Genomic DNA, 6176 nt, shown 5'->3' with positions numbered 1-6176 from the left:
TGGCCGCCCCTTCCTCTCTCTCTCTAGTTTATTTTCGATTTTTTGTTTTGGCACCTAGGTCCTCATTTGACCTAGTGTTTAGCTCTGCGACTTCAAGACTCGTTCTTAAGTCGTAGTGTTTAAAAGTGCTCACTCACTAATTCCTTTATTTCGAGTGATTTAGTGATAGAAACTTTCGTGGTTGCTCGAGGTGCCGAGGAAAGAAAGAGAGACGTGCTGCGAGGGGAGACGAGCGTTGCAACTTTTCAAAAGCTTCTCAAAGTTCAAGCTTCAAGAATGGTTAGTAAATTTCTATACTCATAATAGTTATTAATTACATGTACTTGCTCTTTGTCTAGGTTAGTAAAAAACCGGTTTTACTTGAAAAGAAAATTTTTAAAATTCCGCCGCTTACCGAAGCGTTAATTATTTTCTTAAACCCTAGATCGATTCCAACACATAGTGAGTCCGAACTCTGACTTTCTCAAATGAGAATACGTAAGTTGTGAAATGGCATGTCTCATTTCAGGATTAAGGTAAGCACGATACAATTCATTACGTAGTGACTTCGAGACATAAGAGGTTAAATGGTTTGTTCTTATTTTGTCTCTAGAAGTGCACTGGTCAATTCAGTACCTTCTGAAGATACCTAGAAGAACTATAGAGTCTTCAACTCTCAATGCCCCATAACCAGACATCATAGATTCTCCTAACAATCGTACTGAGGTCAATAATCCTTTGACCCTTAGATTGCTAATATATTATTTTAAGCAAACTACGAAGAGTTTGTTCATGCAAATCTACATTTGTCTCTTCGTAATTTGTTGAGTTTGTTTATGGACTAAAGACTAAGGTTTTATCATAAAGCTTCAAACAGACAAGGAAGAATGAATGAACGTTTCAAGTTTTTATTAATGAATAAGCAATTACAAGCAAGAGTCTTCGTGAGACTTTATTACATCAAATGTATAAAATAAAGACTACAACTCTTCTTGTGGGTACCATTGACAACAATGACATATTGATGCTCGGCCATGATAAGTTCATTGGGCCTTGTGGATTAATATCATTTCATAGAATTTTACTTGAAAATTCTTCATGGGCTTTTCTTATGTTGTCATGAACAAGTGAAGAAAATCTAGAAACACCTTCTAGAAGGCCTTCTTGGCCGCCCAACCCAAAGAAGAAAAATGGAGATTATTTTGTGCATAAATGTATCAAGATACTTGCCAAAAGAAAAAGAGGAAACAAATTTCCTCTAAAGGAAGGTGAGGGAATCGGCCAAGACAAGTCAAGGGAGAAGAAAACATAAAAGGAAACAAATCCAAGGGCTTTCTAGAAGCTCCTTGGCCGTGTGACTCTATGGGGTAAGTAGCAAATTTTTCTCATAAATATGTGATATTTTATAGAAGAGGAAACTACCTTGTTGAAGGTAATCCCTCCCCTATAAATAGAGGCCTTATTCTTCTCAATTCATTCATCCAAAGTTTTAGAGATTGAGAGCTTCTCTCTCTACCTTGGCCGACTTCTCCCTCCTTCTCTCTCTAGTTTTCTTTTCGTTTTTGTTTTGGCACCTAGGTCCACATTTTACCTAGTGTTTTAGCTCTTCGACTCTAAGACTTGTTCTTGAGTCGTCGTGTTTAAAAGTGCCCACACACTAATTCCTTTCTTTCTCGAGTGATTATTGTGATAGAAATTTTCGTGGTTGCTCGAGTTCCCGAGGAAATAAGAGAGACGTGCTGCGAGGGGAGACGAACGTTTCAACCTTCCGAAGGCTCATCAACGTTCAAGCTTCTCAGAGGTTAGTAAATTATTTAATGCTCATAATAGTTTTTATTTACATGTACTTGCTCTTTGTATAGGTTAGTAAAATCGTTTTACTCGTTTTAAAAAAAAAATTTAAATTTCGTCGCTTGCTCGAAGCGTTAAACTTTTTCTTAACCCTAGATCAATTCCAACATATCGATCACAACAAAATCCATGAACCATCACGATTAGTTGTTTGTTTTTAAGGATCTACCTTTTGATGTTTCAAAAAGGTTTAGTAGTTATAACTACTTTAATCCAATGTCAACAAGTCAACGGAACATGCTCCTCAAAGGACAGTTCATCTTATTTTATATAAGATCACAAATGAACTGGTTCGTGGATGACTACGACAAGGATCCATTAATGGATGCTTTCATCTTAATGACAAGTCAATCATACTTCCATTTATTGTTCGATTCAATAGCTTATTAGATTCAATTAACAATCCCATTATAAATGATGTATTTAATCCTATAAATGATTAAGCTATCTTTAATTTCGTACAATAGCGGCAAGATTCTAATTAAAGATGCTCCCATTTATTAACTGATTATTTATGGCAAGTCAATAATTAATTACACTTCCATTCATATTATTGTCGTGATAGTAATACTAATCCATTTTAAAGGATTCCATCATAAATGATGGTGATAGTCCTGTGAAGGACATTGCTATCATTGCATTGTTCAATAATGGCAAGATTCTTATAAAGATGCTTCCATTTAATGCCTTGAATAATCGTAGCTAGAATCCTTTAAAGGATGCTTGTAACGACCCACAGGACACCCGTCGTCCTCGGAATGCAATCTTTCCCATAACATTTTCATAAACCATTTATATTTTCAACCGAAATTAGAAAGAAAACATTTCAAACATACTTTACACACACATTTTATCAAACAAATAGCGGAAATAAAATTAGTTTACATATAAGGAATAACAAGGGTTTCTAGAGCTAGTCCGCTAAAAACCGGTAAAATTTTTCGCTTCTAAAAAGGTTACAAAAATGCGGACTACCCTAGCTTGCTATTCGTAAGCACGGGCCCATAATCGTGCTAACCGAGTTTCAAAACGTAAACAGAGTTTCGGGCCGATCATCTAAACGTTATTATATTATAAAATTTCTTTCACAAGCTATATAAAAACTTTCACGAGCATACAAACTTGGTTTTCAAAAACCTGATCCCCATTTCCAAAAAGACACTTCCTATGCCACAGGTCGTCATGAGATCTACCTTGACTAGCACTCCTGTTTCGCCTGAGCTTTTCCTTTATCTACAAGAAGAGAGATTTATGGGGTGAGTCATACCGACTCAGTAAGTAGGATATGTAACCTACTACTACATGAGATGCATAGATGCAGATGATGAACGCAAATGACAGATTCAGAAGAATAAAGAAGTTCAATCATTCAAGCAGCATAGCAAAAGATTATTCAATCAACAGAGACATATATAGTTTTAGAACTCAGTTCTAAAACAATCAAACACATAATCATATAGGAATTCGGCTGACAACCGATTTTCTAGGAGCTCATCCATCTCACTCATCCCGACGCCTTACATCAGTGGACTGGCCAATCAACACTTCAGTCTGTAGTCGTTCATAAGAGATGAGTAAACCATTCTGAGAACTTGAGCCTAGTCATCGGAAGGCCAAAGTTCTAACGTCTGGGATCCACTAGCACATGTAGGAGGGCCTTAATGCGCGCTTGGTAGAGGGGAGCAAACCTTCACCAATCCCTGGTTGCTCCAGGGTTCATATTTCCCTCAGGACAGGTAAGCCACCCGTCGACTCACCTGAAGCAACCCATCGACTTCCCATTAAAGGGCCTTTGGAAATGCCACCCGCTACATTGCCGACAAGGATTCATTACGTTTTACAGGAGCTGTCTACAGCCTACCTGTCTATCTTATTATAGGACGAGATCTTATCGGGATAAAGCCCGTCATTAACATTATTAATTTCACTGTATGGCTCTTTAAGTATTTTAGAAAGAATTGTCAACAACTGTGAAGCTGGACCTCTTCCTAGAACAGTTCCTCTCGGGATTGAATCTGGAAGACACCGTCTTTCCTCCTCCAGTTGTCCTCTTCATCAGGACGAAGGGGTAAAACCTATTACAGAAGCTTAACATAGTTTTCAAGGCTTCAAGGTTCTTAACCCGCTAATCGTTTAACCGTATCATTTTATTATCTTATTAGTTAGTGGCCGAAGCCTTATTTGGTCGTCTTATCTAACGGAGGGTTTCTCTTGGTTTTAGGATTAAACGAATAAAAATAAACAATTATTCTACTAGGCACCATTCCTCTTTTGGCGCCTCAAACCTAAATCCCACTTACCCGGAATAGTTCGTCGGAGAACTCGATGAATTCCGGAGGACACTTTGCTTTACACGCTTCCCAACACCTTTAGCGCGACCTGAAGCGTCGAGAGAACTAGAATCCGAAGTTGAAACTTCGTTAGTTATCGAACTACTTGAAAAGATAATGTTCGTTGTCGGGATTAGATTCGAGTCGGTTTGGAATTCGAGAATTTAATTTATTATTCTCCGGTTTTCCAGAAGTCAAACTTATTTAAGACTCGCGTATTTTCGTATCGAGAATAATACGAAATAAAATCCAATAACATGCTTATGAGTCTCAAATAAATTGATCCGCCTAAAAAGTAACCGACAATTCCAAAGTGAATCAAATCAAATTCTTAAACGTTGTTAAATAAACAATCATAAATTATTTATTTAAATACAGGAAATACATTACATAGTCAAATCCAAGAGTATTTAAACGATATAAGCGATTTAAAAAACTCACGGGTTTATCGAGCTTTAACTACGATAACTCTTTTCTCGAAAATTTCAAATTCCGGCTTCGTTGCCTTCGACTCTGCCGGTTCCCGCTCGTCCGTCTGAATCTGTAATTGAATCGCGGAATCCGATAACAAGTCAATTTCATGATTCCAAACTCATAATCAATCCTGAAATTCAAATCCCGGCATCTCGACCCAAAACCCGGACTAAACCAAATCAAATCCACCCTAACCAAAAACCGTTCTCAACAAACCGGAAATCACAACAAAACTCAAATGAGCCCGGATACATACTTGACTCGAATCAACATAAACGACCATAAAAAACTTAATGAGGCTCAGAATTTATGTTATGACACTTAACCGGCCAAAGCATGCTCACACGGTCAAAGCAACCAAATCAGGCCAAGACAAACAACCAAATATCCAGAATTCATAAAGATCAAGACAGCCTCATCATAACAGCAATCAGAATTCCAAGCCAAACTCAAAAGAATTTCACACGGCCAAGATAACATATAACTCAAAAATTCGTCCAAAATCATAACAATTCAAAACGAGGCTTGTCAATCAAAACCCAAACACTAAAAGAGTCATAACACGTTTCAGAATCACTAATCAATCCTCAGAAAATCCAAAAGCCCCAAAAATTCGGGTTCCCAAACCCTAGATATCCAAATTCGGCCAAAATTCCAACCGTAACAAGAAATCCATGCTCAAACCTCAAAATCAATCTATAATCATCAATAACCGAGCTCAATAAACATATAAAACCAACCAATTTTACTGATTTCAACCCGGATAAAAAAAACCCCATATTCGAACCTTAGAACCCTAACCGTGAATCAATCCAAGGAAGAGAAATTCCTTACTTCTTTTCGTGAAATCCAACTCCTCGGCGCTCTCTCTCTCTGGTTTTCCGGCGTCCTCTCTCGGTCGGCGCTCGCCTCTAACTCGCGGCGGCGTCTCGTTCTCCTCAGCCTGAAGCGCGCGACGACGGGGCTCACGGCGGAGATGGCGCGCGAAGATGAGGAGAGAAGAAAAAGAGAAGGGAAGGTGACTATGGTGATGATCGGTGATGATAATGATCTGAGCTAACGATTTTTTTTTTCTTGTTTTGCAGGTGGGTTCTCGCGCGGGTGAGAAGAAGGAGAAAGAAGAAAGAAAAAAGTGAGAGAAGGAGAGGCCGAAAATGAGAGGAAGGAAGAGAAAATGAGAAGTCCACGTGGCTGTTCCTTATCAAGCCACACAGAGAACACGTGGCTGCACCACAGACGGACATGTTTCACTCCAATTGACCCCTTTTTATTTTTTCCTTTCAATCTCGTCCCTTATTTGTTGCACATAAGTCCTTTCAAAATAAAATCTCACAATCTTGTCCTTAATTAATTGAAAATAATCTCGAAAAATAACCGAGAAAATTCTCATTAATTCTCGTTACCTTGAATATATTTAAGGGATTTCGGAATTTATTTTTCACCATTGAGATTTTAAATCTCCAGGTACATCCTAATAATTTTTTTTATTCGGAAAATAATATCGAGTTTACTTGAATATCCTTATTCCGAAATTTTGTCACC

At 37.9% G+C, this 6176-nt stretch overlaps 1 long non-coding RNA gene across 1 annotated transcript; it reads right to left on the bottom strand.

Annotated features, from left to right (window-relative positions):
* Nucleotides 1-2608: 2608 nt before the first annotated feature.
* On the bottom strand, nt 2609-5932 carry LOC149384655 (uncharacterized). Its single transcript, XR_016301453.1, has 4 exons — nt 5469-5932; nt 4602-4701; nt 4131-4226; nt 2609-3063 (listed from the first exon to the last, which is right to left on the bottom strand). It is a non-coding gene; the product is annotated as an uncharacterized LOC149384655 (long non-coding RNA).
* Between the last annotated feature and the right edge of the window lie 244 nt (nt 5933-6176).

This window comes from Urtica dioica, chromosome 9, assembly GCF_054948205.1.
Source record: "Urtica dioica subsp. dioica isolate 48M chromosome 9, U.dioica_male_clone48M_v1_H2, whole genome shotgun sequence".
Taxonomy (NCBI): Eukaryota; Viridiplantae; Streptophyta; class Magnoliopsida; order Rosales; family Urticaceae; genus Urtica; species Urtica dioica.
This window is presented reverse-complemented; position numbering and strand designations above follow the sequence as displayed.